Source organism: Gopherus flavomarginatus, chromosome 6, assembly GCF_025201925.1.
Source record: "Gopherus flavomarginatus isolate rGopFla2 chromosome 6, rGopFla2.mat.asm, whole genome shotgun sequence".
Taxonomy (NCBI): Eukaryota; Metazoa; Chordata; order Testudines; family Testudinidae; genus Gopherus; species Gopherus flavomarginatus.
The window spans coordinates 44,643,730-44,667,618 of NC_066622.1; positions in this window are offsets into that span (position 1 = coordinate 44,643,730).

Here is a 23,889-nt window from a genome sequence, read left to right on the forward strand (position 1 = left end):
TGAACACAAAAACGCTGTCTCTCATGGCGTCTCCTGGCACAGTCATGCCCCTCTGTTTTATAGCAGTGCATCATTCCCCTCCACCCTCCATTCCTCAATAGGAAATGTACTTTTCCAGTATCTGGTAATATATTTTCTAGTTCAGGCCTGAAGAATTTGTATCTGGTCCAGATGATACATACAGGGGAGAAAGTAATCATTTTACAAAAGACAACTCAACTTCAGTCTCATTTTTTCTATATATTTCACTATGCGCTATATTGCAGAGCAAGTCAAAAATGGATGGGAAGGGAACTGAAATGTTTCCAGGGCTCATGAGACACTCATTTTTCATTTTTGAAGGTTTGTTGTGAAGTTTTTAATTGAAAATCTTCTTGAAATGCTCCTTTAAAAAAACCCAGGTTTAAGTTAGTGAATGTTCTTTTTGTAACTGGCTTGATAAGAGGAGGAAAAAAAAGTTATGCCAAAAAAGTAAGTTTTTTGGAGTGGTTTTCAAAAAGGTCATTTTTTGTACAGTATGTGTCAAGCAGCTCTCCTGGATTGTGGCTTAGCTACAGTCCCTCCGTTTATGGTGATGGGTGTGGTTAGATGTTGATGATGTTTGGCTGCGTGTATGTGTGTTTCCTTTGTGTGCCACCTCAGCCCTATGAAGATAGCTGGCACGGCAGACCTCGAGCAAACCGCCCAATGACCACAAGATCCATTAAGGGACAAAGACACCCAGCCAGGTTTATTTTTCAATGAAGCACTGTACTAGTATTCCGCTGACTTTACTGGACCACTAATACATGTATGCCCATAACAAAGGACCAGCTCAGTGAATGGCAGATAAAGATATTCCCTCCAAGACCCAGCTTTATACCCCGATAAAAACAAGTTAGTACTGCCCCTCTGATGTGGCTAGTTATTACCCATCACCTTGTTCATGTTGGTTCCATCAAAACATTTTTATTACGTACTATTATCCTGACCTTATCTTTTAGGAGGGGTTAGTATGTTCCTGTTATTTAGGGGGAATGTTTTTGTATCATTTTTAATATTGGGATGTATTGGTACCACTTGATATTGGGATGTGTTTACCTGAGTACTTTGTGAATAGCATTTCTTAAGAATGTGTATTTTTGCAATATTAGCCTTGTTCTTTCAAGACTTTGTGAGAAGCTCTTGCCTTATGCCAGGCCTTTGATACAAGGGCTTATGTGGCTTAATGAATGGGGGTGGCAACCTAGTGACAGATGATGTGTAAAAAGCTTAAGTACTCAATGCTTTTTTTGCCTCGGTCCTCACAGACAAGGTCAGCTCCCACACTGCTTTTCTGGGCAACACAGTATGGGGAGGAGGTGAGTAGCTCTCAGTGGTGAAAGAACAGGTTAAAGACTATTTAGAAAAGCTGGACATGCACAAGTCCATGGGTCCAGATCTAATACATCCAAAGGTGCTGAGGGAATTGGTTGATGTGATTGCAGAGCCATTGGCCATTATTTTTGAAAACTGAAGGCGACCAGGGGAGGTCCCGGACAATTGGAAAAAGGTAAATATAGTGCCCATATTTAAAAAAGAGAAGGAGAACCCAGGAAACTACAGACTGGTCAGCCTCATCTCAGTCCCTGGAAAAATCATGGAGCAGGTCCTCAAGGAATCCATTTTGAAGCTCTTGGAGGAGAGGCAGGTGATCAGGAACAGTCAACATGGATTCACTAAGGGCAAGTCATGCCTGACCAACCTGAATGCCTTCTATGATGAGATATCTGGCTCTGTGGATATGGGGAAAGTGGTGCACATGATATATCTTGACTTTAGCAAAGATTTTGATATGGTATCCCAGAGTATTTTTGCCAGCAAGTTAAAAAAGTATGGATTGGATGAATGGTATACAAGGTGGATAGAGAGCTGGCTAGATTGTCATGCTCATTGGGTAGTGATCAATGACTCAATGTCTAGTTGGCAGCTGGTATCAAGTGGAGTGCCCAGGGGTCGGTCCTGGGGCTGGTTTTGTTCAACATCTTTATTAATGATGTGGATGATGGGATATATTGCACTCTCAGCAAGTTTGCAGATGACACTAAACTGGGGGGAGAGGTAGATACACTGTAGGGTAGAGATAGGGTCTAGAGTGATCTAGACAAATTGGAGGATTGGGCCAAAAGAAATCTGATGAGGTTCAACAAGGATAAGTGCAGAATCCTGCACTTAAGATGGAAGAATCCCATGCACCACTATAGGCTGGGGACTGACTGGCTAATCAGCAGTTCTGCAGAAAAGGACCTGGGGATTACAGTGGATGAGAAGCTGGATATGAGTCAACAGTGTGCCCTTGTTGCCAAGAAGGCTAATGGCATACTGGGCTGCATTAGTGGGAGCACTGCCAGCAGATTGAGGGAAGTGATTATTCCCCTTTATTCGGCACTGGTGAGGCCACATCTGGAGTACTGCATCCAGTTTTGGGCCCCCCACTACAGAAAAGATGTGGACAAATTGGAGAAAGTCCAATGGAGGGCAACGAAAATTGTTAGGGGCTGGGGCACATGACTTACGAGGAGAGGCTGAGGGAATTGGCCGTGTTTAGTCTGCAGAAGAGAAGAGTGAGGGGGGGATTTGATACAGCCTTCAGCTACCTGAAGAGGGGTTCCAAAGAGGATGGAGCTCAGCTGTTCTCACTGGTGGCAGATGACAGAACAAGGAGCAATGATCTCAAGATGCAGTGGGGGAGGTCTAGGTTGGATATTAGGAAACATTTTCACTAGGAGTGTGGTGAAGCACTGGAATGGGTTACCTAGGGAGGTGGTGGAATTTCCAGCCTTAGAGATTGTTTAAGGCCTGGCTTGATAAAGCCCTGGCTGGGATGATTTAGTTTGTGTTGGTCCTGCTTTGAGCAGGGGCTTGGACTAGATGACCTCCTGAGGTCTCTTCCAATCCTAATCTTCTATGACTCTATGTTTTAGGGCCTTTAGGCTCTCTTCCTACTACAATGGGCAGCTACCCCACCCCACCCCAGAAGAAGCCCGAGAGCAAGGGAGACAGTGCCTTAGACAGAGTTACAGTCTCCTCCTCTCTTCCCCCTAGCACTTGGAGGTATATGTGGGGATAGTAACTGTCACTGAGGTTGGACCATTCTGAGGTTGCTCAGTTAGATTGGCCAGTGTACTAGGTGACTGTCCCCTTCCTGCGTGCTTGCTTAGAGTGGAGTTGCAGGAGCACAGCACTGAATTACCTCTGCACGACTAGGCCCAAGGGGCTGGGGACCTGTGTATGGATATAAAACACCCTTCCACCCCTTACAACCAGCACTGCATGAGCACAAAGACCAGGGACAGCCTAGCCTTATGTCTCGCCACTAATGTCTTGTTTTGAGGCAATCCCAAAGCTCTGCAGTGCATTTCCCCTGAGAAGCATTACATACCCTGCATCCTTCTGTGGGCTTGCTTAGGCAGAGAGTTAGTGAGCGGCAAGCTGGGGCATAAGTCTACAGCATACTAATGTGTATGCCCTACCTGGGTGGGTGGACCATGCTACCACACACTAAATGCACATTAGGGACCTTCAAGTGCACGGCAGCAAGGTCCACATGGCCATTTATTGTGCAGCAGGCTAGTGCATTACAGATCAATACCCCTGCTTGTCCTGCATTAACTTTCCAGTTAGACAAGTCCCAGGTGGATGTTAACAGTGTCTTACTCCATCAGAATGATACAGATTGCTAGCCAGATTGTTGTGAGTTAGTCTAGACTTGGACTGTGAGCAGGTGGCCTTGCATTTTGTGAAATGAGTTTTACTTTATGGCATAAATGAGGAACTTGCCATCCACAAGCTAGAAGACAAACCTGCACAGAAGCCAAGAGACTGCTGCCACGGATATCTACAGGGTTGGCTCCAGGCATCAGCCGAGCAAGCTTGTGCTTGGGGCGGCAGATTCTATCGGCAGATTCTACGGGGCGGCATTCTACCCAATCCTAGGGCGGCACGGTGGCTTTTTTTTTGTTTTGTTTGCTGCTCCGGCCACCTGTAGGGGGTGGCGGTGCGGAGAAGGGGAGCGCCTTGCAGCAGACTCGGCAGGGCAGCCCACATCCTTCCCTCCCCACCGACCGGAGTGGAGCTGAGCCCTCCTGGCAGGTGGCGCAGCAAATCGGGGCCGCGGGGCGAGTGCCCCGCTGAAGCGCTGGCTGTCCCTCTTCTCTCTCTCCCCCCCATTCCCTCCCCCTCCCTCCCATTAGATCGGGTGCATACTCTGCAGCACAAGGAGTTCCCTGGCTCCAGCTGCCCTGTAGGGTTTTTTGTTTTGTTTTTCCCCTGCTTTGCTGGCTGCGTGGTTGTTCCCCCCACACACATACTTTGCTGCTCCAGCCGCACCGTTTTTGTGTTGTTCTCCCCGCAGCTTTGCTGCTCCAGCAGTGCTGTGTCCCTCCCAGCTTTGCTGCTCCAGCTGCGCAGTGTTCCCCCCCCCCGCTTTGTCAATCCAGTCGCATCATTTCCCCCGCCCCGCTTTGCTGCTCCAGTGGCCCCCCCCTTTTTTTTTTGCTTGGGGCGGCAAAAAAGCCAGAGCCAGCCCTGAGTATCTACACATGTTTTTAAGGGAAAGGATCTGTGCCAGGGGTATCATACGGGAAATATAAATGTAGCCAATATTTTAGCATGAGAGACCAAATCCTTGATCCCCCATTCTACCTCCTTGGCATGGCATCAGCCAATCACTATGTCCAGGGGAAAATGTCTACTGGGTCAGGCCCTGAGATGGCAAACACACGTGAGGAAAAGAATCCTAGGAATAGAGGCAAAAGGTCAGATCAGCCTGTTTGTCTTACAGCTAGGTGGGAAGCAGTTTTCCCGTTCTGCGAGAATCTAAGGTTTCAAAAGTTTTTGTCCTAATTCAGAACAGGAAAAGTCAATGTCTCAAATATTTTTGTGAACAGAAAATATTAAAAAGTTTTAAATTGGGGTGATCAAATCATTTTGTTTCAATTAAAATCTTGTTTAAAACTTTAAATTAGGTTAAATTTCAAAATAATTATTTAGAATACAAAACAAGAACTTTTCCCCTTAGAAAATGTCAAAACAGGTCATTGACAATTTCAAAACTTGTCAATGTTTTCTTCCAAATGAGAAGTTTCTGAAAACTCTCTCTTTCCTGCAGAGTTCTCTTTTTGATAGATTTATAGCAGAATATTCCTGAGCAGCTCCAGCTGGTTTCTGCGTGCCAGAGGTGTTCACCAGAATCAGGCTGCTGCACAGTGTTTCTTGCACTTCCACTAATGGCATCATCTCCCCAGGCCACTGGTTACATAGCCAGCTACTGGAAGTGTTAGACTCTCTCTGATTCTTGGCAGGGGGATGATTGGCCAGAATAAGCAGTAAGCAGGCCCTGTGGATTTTTATACCACCACACAGATTGCAACAAAAACAGTGAAGTTAGATAGAGTCAGATCCATGATACTCAGCAGAAATAATTACTCCTCTGCTACACATCTGCAGACTCCATGCTGTGCTTTGATCAGCAGCCCTTAGCTATTATGATTAAATGGCCATGGTACTGGCCAAGGAATTTGAAGAACTCATGGAAAAACAAGTAAAGTACTGTTTTTATGTAATAGAAGGGCACCATTAGAGCCCTGAGGTTGCATACTGTATGCCCTGATGTCAAAAATATTTCCTCTCTTCCTGTTCACCCGCCTGAAATGCCTTTTGGAACCACCACGACATTACAGCAAACTTTGCTAGTCTTTTACTAAATTACCACAGACTTGTCATGTGATAGTCCCATATTTCCAGTCCCATCACTGCAGAACAAGGATATTTTTGTTTGTAAACACAGCAGAGCTGTAACTATCCCCCCAGTGATCTTATAAACTTTTTTCTATAGCACTGCAAGTGTATACAACTCTTTACAAACTCAAATAAGACTCATGCACTGCATAAAAAAAGCTTATGATATAAGCTGAACCCAGTATTGTCAATCTCATATTCAATAATTGTGACACAGATCTCCTCTCCCAACCCCAAAACCACGACATTTAAGAAAAATTGACATTCACTTGCCTTTTGGCTTCTGTGCCATCAGAGCACACTCAGGTCAAATTTTCAAGCTTTTCTATAACCATGAGCATTAGAAATCTTTAAAAAATGAAAACAGAGATTCTCACCTAGTCACCTGACTCCAGGAGCCAGAACTTTAAAAAAATGACACTAGATATTGCAGGACTGCTCATCAAAATTGCAAGAGTGGGCAACAATGTAAACAAGACAGAGACAAGCAAGACAGATCAGGAGAAGAAGGGAGGGGGTCATTGATCAGAAGAGAGGGGGATTGCTAGAGGAAATAGGATTAAGACGGGGGCTTGGCAATTGAGCACAGGGAAGGTGTTCCAGTTGTAGGGGGATGTCATAAACAGATAAGTAAGAGTTAATAGAACAGAAGTACTTCACATCTCTTTTGCCTGTAAAAGGTTAACAAGATCAGTGAGCCTGGCTGTCACCTGACCAGAGGACCAATCAGGGGACAGGATACTTTCAAATCTTGAGGGAGGGAAGTTTTTGTGTGTGCTGTTAGTGTTTGGTTGTTGTTTCTCTCTGGGTTCTGAGAGTGACCAGATGTGCAACCAGGTTTCTCTCCAATCTCTCTGATACAGTCTCTTATATGTCCAGAATAGTAAGTACTAGGTAGATAAAGCGAGTTAGGCTTATGTTTGTTTTCTTTATTTGCAAATGTGTATTTGGCTGGAAGGAGTTCAAATTTGTATTTTGCTGAAAGGATTTTAATTTGTACTTGTATACTTAGGCTGGGAGGGTATTCCCAGTGTCTATAGCTGAAAGACCCTGTAACATATTCCATCTTAAATTTACAAAGATAATTTTTACTGTTTTTCTTTCTTTAATTAAAAGCTTTTCTTGTTTAAGAACCTGATGGTTTTTTTTATTCTGGTGTTAGATCCCAGGGGACGGGGTCTGGATCCACCAGGGAATTGGTGGGGAGAAAGGAGGGAAGGGGGAGAGAGAGGTTAATTTTCTCTCTGTGTTAGGATTACTTTCTCTCTCAGGGAGAGTCTGAGAGGGGGAGAGAGAAGGAGGGGGGAAGGTGAATTTTCCTCTCTGTGTTAAGATTCAAGGAGTTTGAATCGCAGTAATCTTCCAGGGTAACCCAGGGAGGGGAAGCCTGGGAGAGGCAACGGTGAGGGAAAGGGTTTAATTTCCTTGTGTTAAGATCCAGAGGGACTGGGTCTTGGGGGTCCCTGGGCAAGGTTTTGGGGGGACCAGAGTGTACCAGGCACTGGAATTCCTGGTTGGTGGCAGCGCTACAAGTACTAAGCTGGTAATAGAGCTTAGAGGAATTCATGCTGGTACTCCATCTTTTGTACGCTAAGGTTCAGAGTGGGGAATTATACCATAACAGAGGATCAAGGCATGAACAGGCATATGAGGGAAAAGGAAAACCAAAGGGCCAGATTCCCTAGCTGGTGTAAGTCACTATAGCACAATGACTTCAGGGAAGCTGTGGTGGTTTCTATCATCTAAGGCTCTGGCCCAGAGACTAGCAAACTGAGAGGAGTGGAGAGAGAGTGAAAGGGAATCAACAGAAGGAGTCCAGAGATGTTGTGGGGACAGGATTGTGTCTGGGCTTGCAGGATGACGCAGACAAGCTGAAATATGATGCTAGAAGAAACTAGAAACCAGTTTAGGGATTGGTCACCTTACCATGAGCCAGCTATAGCATCCCCAGAGATGGAATTGTCACATCCCTGACACTAAACAGTGGGCACAACCGAGTGAACTGAGCAAGGTCAGCGCAGGCTGACTGGAAAACAGGAGGCTGGAATGTGGTTTACAAACCAGAACACTGGTGATAGCAGCACCACAGCCGGAAGCAGAAGAAGAGTGTGTAACTCTTTAACCTGAGCTGTCTCCAATAATTACTAAAAAAAAAAAATATGTCAAACAACCCCAACACTGAGTTAAGGTTACTAAGGACAAGGTTAAGGTTACTAAGGACAAACACCCAAACCCACAGAATTTAGGAAATGTAGAAAAAAGCCATACAGCGGCCTCCATTAAGGAATTCTACACACCACCACACCACCCACCAGAATGTGGCATTGCAGAGGGTCTTCACCTCAAGCATCCCCTTTGCCAGCTGATCTGGTTCTGCCGCAGTACTCTTCTACTGACTTGGCCCTCTGGCCTGATCACATATAAGGTCAGTCCTCTTCCAGGGTAGCAGAGGTCCAATTAAACAAACAAACTACATCATGCTTTATCCCCTTGGGCCTGACAGGTTTCCCACTACCTCCCCTCCCTGGGGATTCCAGAAGTTTCTCCCAGTGGCCTCCCTATTTCTTATGGGCCCTAGCTCTGAACTTCCCACAGGAACCTAAGCTGCTGCCTGCAGCTCCTAACCCAGCTTCCTTCTGACTGTGCTCCTTTAAGCCATTTTATCACAAGACTCAAGTGTTCACCGTCCTAACAGCTGACCCCTCATCCTGCCCTCTCAGGCTGGGCTGCAGTTAATTACTACACAAGAGGGGCTGATTGAACAGGGTTGGGCTAGCCCCAGGCATCTTGGGGCATAAAGGGGCAGGGCATCCTACAATCTACTACCTTCTCCCACATGCACCCCCAAGCAGTAGCAAAGAACCCTGAGATATGCAGGGCCCACAGGAATTTATAGAGCACAGCATTGCTAACTCCTATGCTTTTATCACAAGTCTCATGGTGTTTTTTTAAAGCCCTAACTCCTAGAGTCAGGTAATAATGTGGGAATCTCAGGTTGTATTTTTATTTTTTATCAAGGATCTAGCCCTCAGGGTTCTGGATTAAAACTTGAAAACATCCATGATAAGGGCTCAGACATCAGAGGGAAAATAGAGCCCAAAATTTAAGATCACATGGTATTTTGGGGTCTTTTGATTTTTTTGAACAGTTGAGGCTGCTGAAGGAAGATAGATGTGTTTGGACCATAAATAAATGTTATGTTATCTTTTCTTGTGTGTCACACTGGGATCATAGGCTCAATTATACCATTGCAAGGCAAAGCATTCCACTCTGGTTCTGTTCCGTCAGAGCATTTAAGTAGGTGCTTAGCTTTAAGCAGGTGAGTAGTCCCATTGAAATCAACAGGACTTGAGCATGCCCTTAAAGTTAAGCAGGTGCATAAATGCTTTACTGAACAGGGGTGAGGTTGCTCCTGTGACTAAAGTCAAGCACACGGTTAAGTGCCTTGCTGAATGAGGGCCTTAGCCTATAAACCACAATTCATAGAGTAGTTCTTTCAAAAGAATATCCCCCCAGCAACAGAACCTGCTCCTTTCAAAATTAGAAGATCAAAGTTCTATAATTCCTTCATATTTTAATAGTTCTCTTTCCATCTGTCATACACCAATGAGTCATTGGGAATTAAGCTCTCTTTTGGGGAGTGCCACATCTTAAGCACTTCTGTAGCTTGTAAGCCGCTTGCAATTGTGCAGCTTATCAGTTATTCACCCAGTCTGTGACTGAGCCTCAGCTTCTCATTCATAAACCAGCCCCTACTCCTTGAATAAAAGGGGAGGAGAGAGGCACTTGCTGTGTTTCTGTCATCTCTTTCACACACTGGCCTGCGCTTGCTGAATCAATGGGGACCCCAGGCAACCTCTGGCTTTGTTGTGTTGTGCCAGGGTTTTCCCTATTAAAAGAGAAGGTAGCAACAACCAGCCCCAGCACAACAATGATCTAAAGGCAGAGAAAACCCATCTGCAGATAGAAGCCCCCTTTGTACAGGGAAGAATGCCTGAAAAAAGCTTTAATAAAATAGACCGAGTTCTTGAATGTTGCAGGTTAACGAGGGAGTGGGCGTTGATTTAACATTTAATGTTGATTTATGTGTTTACATAATGGAGGCAAAGAGAGGAGGATGAAGTAGCAGTCAGAGAGATAAGAGACCTGTGCTCATGAATGAACTCCAGACACAGCCCTGCTGCATAAAGAGAAGCCTCTTACTGGTATGGCATTGTTGTGGCATATCAGCTTCTTGTCTCAGCCAGAACCTAGAAATGTAGATGTAGAAATGTAGATCCTTAGAGCATTAGGAAATACCCAAAGGGTAACAAGATTTGCAAATATGAGTAGAGATTTTTGGAGCCTCATTTTTTTGGGTGGCCAAATTGGCATGCTATAAAAAAGCCCTGTTTGAAAGTGCTGTGAAAATCAGGCCCTATTAAAAGGTCTTTCAAGTTGGGCACTTGAAATCACTTATGAAAATCTTGGGCACTGTTTGAATTTTAGATGACAGCTCAGGTCAGATCTTGCTTTATTGGAATGTCATCTGTCCCCGATGTGAACAAAGTTCAGTGGTGACACTATGCCTTCAAGGTAGGCAACAAAGTGCCTGAGCTAAGTATGATAAGCGCTTGAATGTCTATTCAGACCAACCCACAAAATGCCAAACCTACTGATCTTTGCCTGTCACTAATTCAAATCAATCACTCAGAATGATGGATGTGGGCAGGTATGTGCTACCATGTACGATTTTTAATTGTGAGGTGCAATGTTTCTTTTGGGAAATGACAGATTTCGTCCATTCTTCTTCAGGCCTTTCACTGATTATTTATAACAACAATGCTAGCTTCTGCAGAGACTCCAGGGGGGTCCCCATGTGTCAGGATGGCCCCCCAGAACAACTCACCCTTCTTGAGAGGGAGGCTCTTTTTAAACCTTTTCAGTCCTTTTGATTCACCTCCTAGAATTGTCTCAAGTGTTTGCTGAGAAGTGGCTTGTCTTGAGTCATTCTTCCCTTCCTGCTTGTTTTTCCTCTAACAGCCCTCTATTAAACAAAAAAAAAAATTCAGATAGTAAACATCCCAATAAACAGGTCAACATACATTGTTCATAATTAGTACAGAGCAGCTCTGATTCCATCACATGTGCTCCTTATTTTATTATGGGAAAGCCACATTCCTTTTGCCTCAGGATTATCTGATTAATAAGGCAAGTCATATACCTTGAGGAGTCCCTGCCTCCAACACACCTTACAGAACAGATGTACCATCACCTAGAGATTTGAGGTTAGGCACTTCAATAAATGCATACATACATTTGAACCCATAGTTCATTATCATGCGTTTGTATTATGGTAGCACTTTGTGGCCCAATGTGCTAGCCTTTTCCACAGTTCCCATTGGCCGGGAACAGCGAACCACAGCCTCTGCGAGCAGCTGCAGGTTGTCTACCATTGTGCTAGGGTCTATATGAACATAGACACACCCACAGGGCTCAGGGGAAAACAGAGGTCCAAGGAGGTGAAGGGAATGGCTGTGGATGACACAGCAAAGCCAGGAATAGAAACCAGTGCTCCCAAGTCCTGGTCCAGTGCACTGTTCTCTGGACCACGGTGCCTCACAAGAAAGTACACCTCCAAAGAGGGAGGCTGGTTTTCAACATCTGGCCTTTCATTGTCAATGGAAAAAGCAGCCCCTCTTTACTGTGTGTCCTGGAGATGCGTGCACAACATTTTGAACCATCCTGTGGCTTAATTGGCTTGAGAGTTGCTTGTTGGCTAGTTTTTGGCTTGTAGCTTGTTGCAGCTTGTTGCTTCTTGTTTTTGATTGGCTCCCAGCAAGCAGGGGCAAGGGGCAAGCACAGGCAAGATGGGGAGAGAGTCAGGGGTGCACAGTCCCAGACTGCACGCCAGGGGGAATCTAGTCACAGGGTGCTGGGGTTCTTAGGGATTGGCTTGTTTTGGTCTTGTTTTGAAATGGGATGGGCTTGATTTTTGGCTTATTGTGCAAGTCCGGGTGCTAATTTACTGTGTGAAAGTTGGCAACTGTGCCTCCCACTGGCCTTGGGTATCTATAGGGAGCTCTTTATGCAACCTCTTTTATACCCCCTTTTGCCACGGCTGCCAGCGAGGATGTCAACTAATGCCAATTGTCAGGGTGATTTGTGTATTGCTGTCTGTGCTGGGAACACCAAGTTGACACCCAAGCCCCTGAATAGCAATCCAATGAGTAATTGTTTGCGTTGCTTCAAAAAGGGGTCAGATTTGAACCCAGGACCTAGCAATAAATCCCAGCCTACTGAGCCATTTAAATCTCTTGTGTGGGGCAGATGCTATAACAATTTAAAGCAAGGCAACTCCACTTATGGGAGTTCAAAGCATTCTATTTCTCCTGGGAGATGGATACCATCACATCAAATTTGGACCAAATTTATGTTCTCTCTGAGGCCTGCCCACCTCACAGATTTGATCTATTGAAATCAGTGGAGTTGTGTTGAGACACTGTATTCGTTAGTGTAGACAGCACCTCTACCAGTAGATAGGGATAACTATCTTAATGTTATCTTGTATGTTGTCAATCTGATCTGGAGGGCGAGTAGGATGTTCAGTCCTGCCTGTGTATACTGGAATTGGTGCTTGCATTGCCCCAATAAATCCATGTGCTTCCATCAGTGACTATTACAATGCACCAGAATTGCCCAAATATCTTTGAACATCCAAAGGGGGGAGGGATAGCTCAGTGCTTTGAGCATTGGCCTGCTAAACCCAGGGTTGTGAGTTCAATCCATAAGGGGACCATTTAGGGATCTGAGACAAAAATCTGTCTGGGGATTGGTCCTGCTTTGAGCAGGGGGTTGGACTAGATGACCTCCTGAGGTCCCTTCCAACCCTGATATTCTATGATTATGTTTGCAAATCAACATACTGTTTGTTGCCAGTAAGTTGCATTCCTCCCCCAGTTCTGATCTTTTGGCAGTCATGTTTTTTAGACTGTAAGCTCTTTGAGGCAGAAACTCACACACACAGAAAGGCTCCCTACCCCCTTAATTGCAGTTAGTGTCTAGATATTACTGTAATCCAAATAAAACAAACTCTAGTCTCTACTGAAATGCTACAGCTTTCCCTCCCATTCTTCTTAACTTCACTTGGTGCCCTTTCTAAAACAGTTGTGGCAGGTTTCTGCTACATTTGTCTATTGTAGTTTGTTACTAAATGTATATCTCTTACAGTGAGCTATAGCTCTTCAAGAACTAGGCAACTTATACTTTGAATAGATAATTCAATCATTAGCAGAAGAGCACTGTATAAAAAGTACAGCAAATTGCAGATAATTTGCTTTCTGCTGTTAACTTTTTCCCACAGGATTTAAAATCCAAGACAGCTCCAGGACAGAAGTTGTAGATTCTGCTACTGCACTACTGATCAAAGATTCACCACAAGCCAAAAATAGATTGCTATGAAAGCTATGAAGGAGAAGCTTTCTGTCCCATCTACTCCCATTATTTTTAAACAGAAAAAACCCATACAATACCTAGTCATAGCTGGGGATATTGTCTGCTTCACTTATGGCCTGATCTAAAGCCTAGTGAAGTCCATGGGAGTCTTTCCACTGATTTCATTGGGCTTTAGGTCTTGGCCCTTGGGGCTCAATCCTGCACTTCTCACCTTAGCAAAGCCAGTGGAAGTGTGGCCTGATTCTGCATTCCTGACTTTGGCTTCTGAAAAAAGATCAGCAATGTGGTGTGTCCCAAAGCTGCATTCAGTCTCCACAAGGGAGAGGAGCAGCAGGCACATCGCCAGGCAGAAACTTCCCTGACAAGTGGCAGTGAGCAGCTGGCTATTCCATTCAGCTCATCACAGCCAGGTCCAGCCCCAACTCCAACAGTGCTCTGGAACCCTTCAAGTGGATATTCCCAGACCTGCTGAAGAAGGTAGCATGGGCATTGTAAATTGGCTTGGGGGCCAGCAGACCCCAGCAAGTAGTCACTGAGCAAATCAGCTTCAGCCAAGGAGCAGAGAGAAACCAACCAGAAAAAATTTATGAACCACTTCCGCAGAGACAACTAGTCACCCATATGCAGAGAACCACTGCTGTAGGCAGAGACTATATGTTCCTGCCAATAGTGTGCGTGGGGGGGGGAGCACAATGAGGGCTTCAGAAGTGTTACTGAGCATGCTCCGTCCAAGCCAAGCAGCAAATCTTGGGGTGCATGGAGGGGTGTTTCATGTAACCCTGCATGCCCATCCCTCACGCGTCACCTCTGACTGTCGGAGATATTGCAGTCTCAGAAACTGAAGGAGAGTGCCAAGATATATAGGACTCCCTATGGACATGATGCAGGTGGAACGTTACAAGCAGAACGCAGTTCCATTAGATGCCAAAGTGGCATGTATTCATGGGACGCATCCAGTTTACCTGAGGAAGTGTGTTCTAATCCATCCCCATCCTACTTCCCCACCCTTCTCAGCAGCCTGCTTCATGGTTAACAGCCAAACGAAAACACCCTGTCCTCGCTGCACCCCAGAAACAATGGCACATCTGAGACACTGGTGAACTTCTCTTGGAGTCGTGCTGACCTAAATCGGGATTATCATCAGTTCCTTTATATTTATTACCGGGAAGAGTTGGCAGCATTAGTGGCTTCTGCAATGATTCATGGGTTTAAATGCCTAATCCCCTCCAGAAGAGGAAATGAAAGCCAAGCCGAACAATACACACACACACACACACACACACACACACAGAAATACATTTAACAACTGTATGCTGTGCTGAGGAACTCAAGAAAGTTTAGCTAAGTTTTTTTTCATGTGGTTGGTTTGGTGCTAAATTATGGCAGCTGGCATTTGAAGGCAGGGTGGGCAAACGGGATGTGGGTGACAGGAAATAATTACTTCAGCTTCCTTATGTTTATTTTAGTTCTTCAACTAAACTCTGCAGAGGTGCTTCTTGCTCCAGACTCTTCAGCATAGGATCAAAACCGTCTAAGCAGTAAGAACACATTATGATTCAGGGCCTAAGCCAGCCACTAGTTCATGGGACAAGGAATAAGATTCCCCTGTGGGCAGATAATTCCATTATGGGGTTTCCTGAAACTTTCGGTATCAGCACCATCAGAGAGATAATACCAGAGAGGCTGGGCCACTGGTCTGATCCAGTGTACCAATTCTGACATGCCAGCTCACCCCTGGAGAAGTAGTCAATTCAGAACCTAGTTCATCCACTCCTATGTATGTGCCTAGATGGTCCATATCTTCATAGGATCCAAGTATAGATAGCATCTATCAGAGTCAGGAGTTGAACCTAGGTCTCCCAAGGTCTGCTTACAAGCCCTTCCTTCCTACTCATCTTACAGTTCCTTGTTGGGTTACATAGCCTAGAGTTACGGTTGCCAACCCTCCAGGATTGGCCTGGAGTCTCTATTGAAAGTAATCATGGTGATTTTAACAGGATGTTTTAAGAAAATGACATTGCGTCATGTTGGGGGGAAAAATCTCCTGGAATAGCTTCAGTCAGAGTTGGCAACCCTACCCAGAGTCCAGCACATTGTTTTGCCCACTTTAGCTAAAACAAGCAATGACACTATCTACAATACCACTCCATCAGGGAGATACAAATCAAAGTGCAAGGATACTGGAGGCACACTGAGAAACAGACATGAACACTTGGAGCAGCGTGACTGCAAAATGTTCAGCTCTCAGCGATCCCACATGCTGGGCTGCCTAGACAGAGAGGGCTGCAAGTGTGGGTTTGGGAGAGCTTTGGATGTGCCAGGAACAACCACTGAATTACCAAGAAACTGACCTATAATACTGCTAAGTGTTTCAATTAAAAGGCTCGGGACGTCCAAATATCAGAGCCAAGTAGTTCTCTAGTAATACATTTGGGTTATGGATATGACTTTGGATTTAAACTCTTAACAGAAACATTATAGGGACTGTTAAGACAAAACACAAGGAAGCTGATTCTCTGGAAGGGAGCCTCAGATTCCCCATATGCTCAGCACCAGATGTTTAAATCAAAGCTACCATGGGAGACCAGGATTGCACTAAAAACAGGAGAGAGGAAAGCACTCAGGGAACTGTCTCCCCCACAGCCTTGTTAATTAGAAGTAGAACAATGGCCTCCCAGTGTATGCAGAGAGGGATGGATTATGGCTCAAAGATGGATTGAGACCAGTCAACTCAAAATAAGGGACACGTGTCATTTATTTATTTTTCAGGTGAAGCAGTGGGGCTGCACGCTGTGGGGCCCTTTTGTAGTATATAGGGTTGATCCTCTGGGTCAGGGGTTCCAGCTCATGTGTTTGATCCTTTCCTAACCCGCCAATGTGGTGCGACACGAGCCCATAACTCAGGTTATTCTGGTCTCAGGCTTGGTTATAAATCCAAGAGTTGGACCAGGATCGCAAACCTGCCAAGTGAATCTGGGCCAGTTTATAGTTTAAACCAGGCAGGATCTGGTGGTTTTGACATGTCATCAAGTATAACACCAAGCAAGGCTTTTGCAAGGCACAAATGCCATACACCTCCTGCTTAATAATTAGTAACTAAGTACATGGTAGATAGCTTACAGTGGCTGAATAGTTATAGTAGACCCAAATCAAAATACTAAACTCGCTATGCCACAAAGCCTGCAAGAACTCCAAACATTTTACCTGGGTTTCACAGCTCTGGAAAGGGCCCCACACTGTAAGAAGATAACCCCTGAGTTAGCTGAGACACACATGATTGACTAACGTAAGACTTCAGAAAACACTATAAACTCAGTTCAAGACTTGACCTAGGTAATTATATGGAGCTTGATCCAGAGCCCACTGAAGTCAATTGGAGTCTTTCTAGTGACTTCAAAGGGTTTTGGGTCAGAACTCTAATGTATATAGATCCAAAAATTTATATAGCAATGTTTATATGAAATGTTAATTCCACAAAATATCCAGATTTACTTAACTGATTCCAAGGCCAGACAATCATCTAGTCTGACCTCTTGTAAAACACAAGCCGGAAAACTTCCCCAGAATAATTCCTAGAGCAGATTTTAGAAAAAATTTAGAACAGTGCGGAAAAAAGACATATCTGGCTTCAAGACTAAGCTTGATAAGTTTACAGAGGGGATAGCGTGATGGGATAGCCTAATTTTGGCAATTAATTGATCTTTGATTATTAGCGGTAAATACGCCCAATGGCCTGTGATGGGATGTCAGATGGGGTGGGATCTGAGTTACTACAGAGAATTCTTTCCTGAGTGTCTGGCTAGTGAGTCTTGCCCACATGCTCAGGGTTTAGCTGATCGCCATATTTGGGGTCAGGAAGGAATTTTCCTCCAGTGCAGATTGCCAGAGGCCCTGGGACTTTTCACCTTCCTCAGCAGTGTGGGGCATGGGGCATTTGCTGGAGGATGCTCTGCACCTTGAAGTCTTTAAACCATGATTTGAGGCCTTCAGTGGCTCAGACCTAGGTTAGGGGGTTGTTATTGAAGTGGATGGGTGAGATTCTGTGGCCTGCATTGTGCAGGAGGTCAGACTAGATGATCACAGTGGTCCCTTCTGACCTTAAAAAGTCTAGGACTAAAACCAGCCAAGCTTGATTTTAAAGTTGTCAGTGCTGGAGAATCCGCCACAGCTCCTGGTAAGTTGTTACAACAATTTATTATTCTCACTTTTAAAAACGTACGCCTTGTTTCCGGTCTGAAATAAGAGATAATCGCACACGATCTACTGTAATTGGCACCCAGAAAGGTTTCCTTTTGCCCCCAATGGACTTTCAGAAGTGTTCTCTAACAGATCCTCTCTCTCAGGATTTTCCCATTTCCCTTTTTTTACCCTAGGAGCACCTGGAGTCTCACGGACTCCTCCACAACTGAATCCATGCAGTGCGATGAACTACATTGATGTCTGAGTCAGATGAGCACACAGTTCAAGCCACCTCCACATCTTAAAAATAGGATGAACAACTTGCTGGAGAGAAGCAGTTTTCTATTCATAGAAAGACTAATTTGCATATCGAGCAGCAGGTCTGATTGCACTCTCACAGGCTAGGTTTCACAAGAATGCACATCCCATACTTCTGAATCTCCAGGTTTAGCCTCTCTGTAGCACAGTGCAAACATTTCACGTTACTTCAAAAGATGGTCAGGGATCCTCCTGATAACTGTACTACCTGCAGTCCTTGCACGATCAGCCAGTGACAATCAGCCTAGGCAGTTCAGCACCTTTTCCAAAGAAATCCTTGTGTGAAGAAACAATGTAATATCATCCAGTCTGCTCTACCCTGAGTTGCAGTTTAGTTCCTGGAAGTGCTACATTTAGCCAAATTCTACCCTGCTCCACCAGTTCGACTTTAAAGGGTTTGCTGCACAGGTGTAACAGTAGAATCTGGCCCTTATTTGATTAGGGAAGGTGGTCTGTATGATAGCAGAGCAACAGCTGCTAACTTGATTCCAGGGACCTCTTGAAATAGATGATAGAGGCTCATGCTTTAGAGCAAAAGGGCCAAATCTCTTTAGCTGGGGTTGTAACACTCTCATCCTCTGCAGATCAGGACAGAAGTAGGTTTGTCACACTCACCAGCAGGTTACAGTAGCACCGACCTAAAAGGACTGTATTGATCAGCTGAAGGTGCACTCATCCTGATGACCGTTTAAGTGCAAGTTAGAGATGCTTTGGTTTGCGTTTGTGAAGAGGAGGGTATAACTCTACTCTCCTGATCAGCATTATATTGACAAATTCTTTTCTAGACGTGCAGCAGCCTTATCCTAATGCCCCATTATTCAGCTGATGTTTCATAGAATCATAGACATATAGGGCTGTAAGGGACCTCAAGAAGTCATCAAGTCCAGCCCCTTGCCCGGTGGCAGGACCAAGTAAACCTATACCAGTGGTGCCCAACCTTATTACCAGGAGGGCCACACAAACCTAAGCACAACCTTGTGTGGGTCACACAGATTCGACACATTTTCATAAGATGCAAAGTCACTTGTATTGATTTATATTTTAGATAAAAACAACCTATGTGTAGTATTGTCTATTTAAAAACAAATAAAGAAATCAGTGAACAAAACATGTATCAGAATTATAGAAAACAGGAGGAAAAAAATATAAAGAACACATAACCCTCTCCTTACTTAGCCATTAGTAAGTTGTGTTGGAGCAGACCACAGGCTTTATGAAACGCTCTGGTGGGCCATATACAGCCCGTGGCTCATAAATTGGGCACCCAAGACCTGGACCATCCCTGACAGGTGTGTGTCCAACCTGTGTAAAAACTTACAATGATGTGGATTCTGCAACCTCCCTTGGAAGCCTATTCCAGAGTTTAATTACCCTTATAGTTAGAACATTTTTCTTAAATCAAACCTAAATCTCCCGTGCTGCAGATTAAGCCGTTAGTTCTTGTCTTACCTTCAGTGGACATGGAGAACAATTGATCACAGTCCTCTTTATAGCAGCCCTTAACACACCTGAAGACTGATATCAGGTCCCCCCTCAGTCGTCTTTTCTCAAGACTGAACATGTCCAGTTTTCTAAACCTTTCATTATTTTTGTTGCTCTCCTCTGGACTGTTTTGAGTTTGTCCACATCTTTCCTAAGGTGTGGCGCCCAGAGCTGGACACATTACTCCAGCTGAGGCCTTAGTGCCGAGTACAGCGGGACAATTGCCTCCTGTGTCTAATGTAAGACACTCCTGTTAATACACCCATGACAGGGTTGCTCTACACACCGCTGGACAGCGCCACCTCCTGGCGGTTCTGGGGATTAGCTCAGCCAGGCAGATGCTCCTTTCAGCGATGACACCCTGTTAGTTTCTCCTCTGCAGCCACTCTTTTGCTTCAGGAATGGCAGCGTCCTCTTCGTGATTCAGCCCTCCAGCCAGTTCACTGTTGTGGTTTCTCCTTCCGGGGGAGTGTATCATGGTTCCCAATCTTCAGCAGCCTGAGGCTTCATTGCCTCTCAGGGCCACTCCCACAGTGACTGGCAAGGGAACCTGAGCCCGCCCTCTGCTCCGGGTTTCAGCTCAGAGACCCTGTACACAGCAGCCGAGATCCATTTCCTGCACCTTGCTGCCTTTTCCTGAGCTGCTTCTATACTTCCTGGCCAGTGCTTAATATGTAATGAAAGAGGTGCCATGGCTCAAGCAATTTTTTTACATTCATAATGGATGCAGCAAGCCCAGAGGTGCTGGGGCTATAAACTGCCACGCCTAGAGGGCTTAGCCCTGGCAAGTCCTGGCACAAGTTAAGCACTGGTCCTGGCCCTGCCCACGCCTCTGGGTTTGCCAGTCTCTCCACGCCCTCTTCCCATGGAGTAACTTTAGACAGCTCATTTCTCCAGCCCTCCAAACACACTTCCATTTTCCCAGAGAGTGACGGTAGCCCCCTCTACTTCTAATTTCCTGTCTTTTGTAGAAGTCTCACTTGTCCCTTAGAGGTGAGTGTCTCTTCAGTTAGCTGCCACCAGCCTAAAACGCCCCCATTTTCAGCCTGATTAGCTAATTCAACTCTTGCCAGGCCAGTGCAGGGCTCATACCCCTTCCCAACACCCAAGAATGATAGTCTTTTTCTCAGCTGCATCACATTGTTGATGCATATTCAATTTGTGATCCAATGTAACCCCCAGATCCTTTTCAGCAGTCCTACAACCTAGCCAGTTATTTCCCATTTTGTAGCTGTACATTTGACTTTTCCTTCCTAAGCGTAGTACTTTGCATTTGTTGATTTCAGACCAATTCTCCAATTTGTCAAGGTTGTTTTGAATTCTAATCCTGTCCTCTAAAGTGCTGCAACCCCTTACATCTTGGTGTAATCTGCAAATTTTATAAGCACGCTGCCCACTCTGTTATCCAAGTCATTAATAAAAATATTGAATAGTACTGGACACAGGACTGACTCCTGTGTGACCCCATTAGGTATGTCCTCTCACTTTGACAGTGAACCATTGATAACTTCTCTGAGTACGGTCTCTCAATCAGTTGTGAATCCATGTTATAGTAATTTAATCTAGATCATATTTTCTAGTTTGCTTATGAGAATATCATGTGGGGCTGTGTCAAAAACCTACTTTCCTGGACCTTCGGGAGGAGCAATGATGGAGGAGTGGATGGAGAGGTTTATTTTCATCTTTTTCAAACATTTGTCCAAGTGTCCCAGTAAGTATGGGTGGGACTTCTGAGAAGCACTCAGCATTGAGCTAACTCAGGATGAGGAGGAGATGTTCAGAAGGCCAACAGCCATTAAACATCTAATTCCCATTACATTTGGTCAAGTAGGGGGAGAAGTAGGTCAACACTGAGCATTCTTGAACATCCCACTTTAAAGGCTGGCAGAGAGAGGAGAAATTAAGAGTTCTTGTTCTCCCTAGCAATATATTTCAAGACAAACAAGAAAGGCTAAGTCAAATACAAATTTCCACTGCAGCACCATTGACCTCAAGACCCAGCCTGCTAAGCCCTTGAGATACACACCTTGTTAGCATTCCACATGCTTCTTATCACTCCCTCAGCCCTTCCTCCCCTGCCCTCTTGTTTATTTACCAGCACAGTTCACACACACACTCTTTACATTCCTTCTGTTATAGCCTACACCACTTCTCCTGGACTGGAGAACAGCTCACCCACCTCTTGCACAAACATGCCCCGGGAAATGCAAGCAGGGGTAACAAAGCAAAGTTCCCAGCCAATGGGAGCTGTGGGGGGCAGCGCCTGCAGGCCAGGGCCGAGCGCGGAGCCCTCTTCTGCCCGCCCCCTCCGGGAGCTGCAGGGATGTGATGCCAGCTGCTTTTGGGAATGGCACAGGGCCATGGCAGGCAGGGATCCTGCCTTAGCCCCACAGCGTCAGAGGGGTGGTAATCCTGTGGGCTGGATCCAAAGCCTTGACTGGCCGGATCCAGCCCGCAGGACATGGTTTTCCCACCCTGGTCTAAGAGGTTGTACCCGGTAAAAGTTTGCAATGAAACTGGTGATGGCAATAAAGACATGTTCACATGGCACTTCCCCATTTTATGTCCAAGACTCATCTTTCAGGCACATTCCTTTGCAGCTCACCCAACCCTTCCTGAAAACATAATGTAAATGACCATGCATGCAACACAGATATATTCCCAAGAAGGAATTCACTGGTCTTATGCAGTAACATTATGTACGGGAGAAAGTGCAGGGTCTGAGAGGGACTTTTTAGAGAGAGAATTTTTCATTTCCTGGGTACTAATATTTAGTATCATGACTGATAGTTTGGGAAGGGCCTTGATCAGGAAGTAGCTGCAGGCCAACCATGCTTGGCTTAATTCCTAGGTTCTCACTGGAATTGTACTGTATGTTTTTCTTGTACATAGAGTGAAATGGTTTCTACATCAGATGCAACACAAGGTTTTCATATTTATTGGGCCCATTTAGAAAGTTTCCTTATCTACTGCCATTGTGTAACGTGAGAATGGCTGTCTAAGAAAGAGGAATGCCTATCTGGATGATGACGTTCTGTTCCCAGGAAGTTTGCCCTGCACTTCATCTAAGAATCAAGGTTAGTGCAGTTCTTGTTTGGAACATGAGTGTGGATAGGCTACAAAGAGCAGCAGAGACACGGTGCCAGGAGACAATTTGTGCATATAAGAGTGAATTTGCTAGATTAATTAAAGAAGCAGTTTTGAAAACAAGTTGTATTCCTGTTAGACTAGGAAATGTCAACCTCAGTCATCGCTCAATAAAGCAACAGGCCCTAGAGAGGATTGTTTCTTGCAGATATCCTACCAATTCACTTTCACAATGTGACCCCCTAACTGTCCTACTGTAACATTATTGCAAATGGTATTGTTTGGATCGGATATATCCTCTCAAAGGATTGGCAAATTAAGAGAATTGAGAATCTTATGAGATACTTATACTAAATATGGAACCATGTTGCAAAATTTTGCTCTGAGTCTAGATTTTGAGCACCATAAATTTTGCAGGCATCTGAATTTAAGACTCAGGTCACGGTCACTGTGTAGCCTGGAATTAGCCACAAAATTCCGCTCTGGGTCCAGTTTCAGATTGGAATTCCTACTCCATCAGTTTCAAGGGCATTTAGATTGGTCAGACCCATTTCAAGTCTATAGTCTTTTTAGATTGCCTGGAACCACAACTGCCAACCATTCTTTACCTTGCCTTAAGGGAACACATGTGAGTCAAATGAACAAACCCAGATACATGACTGTCAGCAAGCAGGCCAACAAAGAATATTTTGCCCTGACTCAAATGTTCGTCTATAAAATGGTGCTTTCTCCCCAAAATGTAAGATAGCCAAAAGCTATCATAATCATAGAATTAGAATCATAGAATATCAGGATTGGAAAGGACCTCAGGAGGTCATCTAATCCAACCCCCTGCCCAAAGCAAGACCAATCCCCAACAAAATCATCCCAGCCAGGGCTTTGTCAAGCCTGACCTTAAAAACCTCTCTGGAAGGAGATTCCACCACACGTGGAGGAAGCTGAAGTTCAGAAACAGTCAAGCAGGTGTTTTCACCTTGTGAGGACTCTGGATCAGTAGCTAGGTCAGCATAGTTTCTGCAGCATATCACCTCCAAATAAAAAATTCCGTCCTAGAAGCACAACATTACTCAATCTCTTTACAATGCAGTGGCCATCTGTATGAGAGAGAGAGAGCCCATCTCTATGGCAACAACATGCTGTGTTCTGGTAACAAGGGAGCAGACTGCTCTTCACCACTGACAGGAGAAGGTGCAGCGAGGTTCGCCCTTTCCTTGACACGGCACAAAAATTCTTCAAAGTTCAACAAAAGGGTGTCAAAAAATGAACAGCTCACTCTGTCTTTTTGAACTATTCCTAGGCTGTGTTTCAAGCACTCCCATCTTGCCTGACATTTTCTCGCTTGACAAAAGTGATGCGCTGAATAGACTAGAGGGAGAATTCCCAGCTTAAAACCTCCCAACAGAGAATTTTTAAAAGTCTTGAAAACTTTTATACGCTAAAAATAATCTGTAGACACATCTAAGATTTAACAGTTGCCGTGATTCTGAACAGTACGGCAACTAGGAAGTGCCTCACCGCAGGATTAGGGCTCCCGTCACGCTGCTGGAAAAGGCCAAGAGCCCCTCCCAGTCAAACTGAAGGAGTATCTCTATTAGCCATTGGTAGGATGGAGCCTGTGATGTGGCTGAGCAA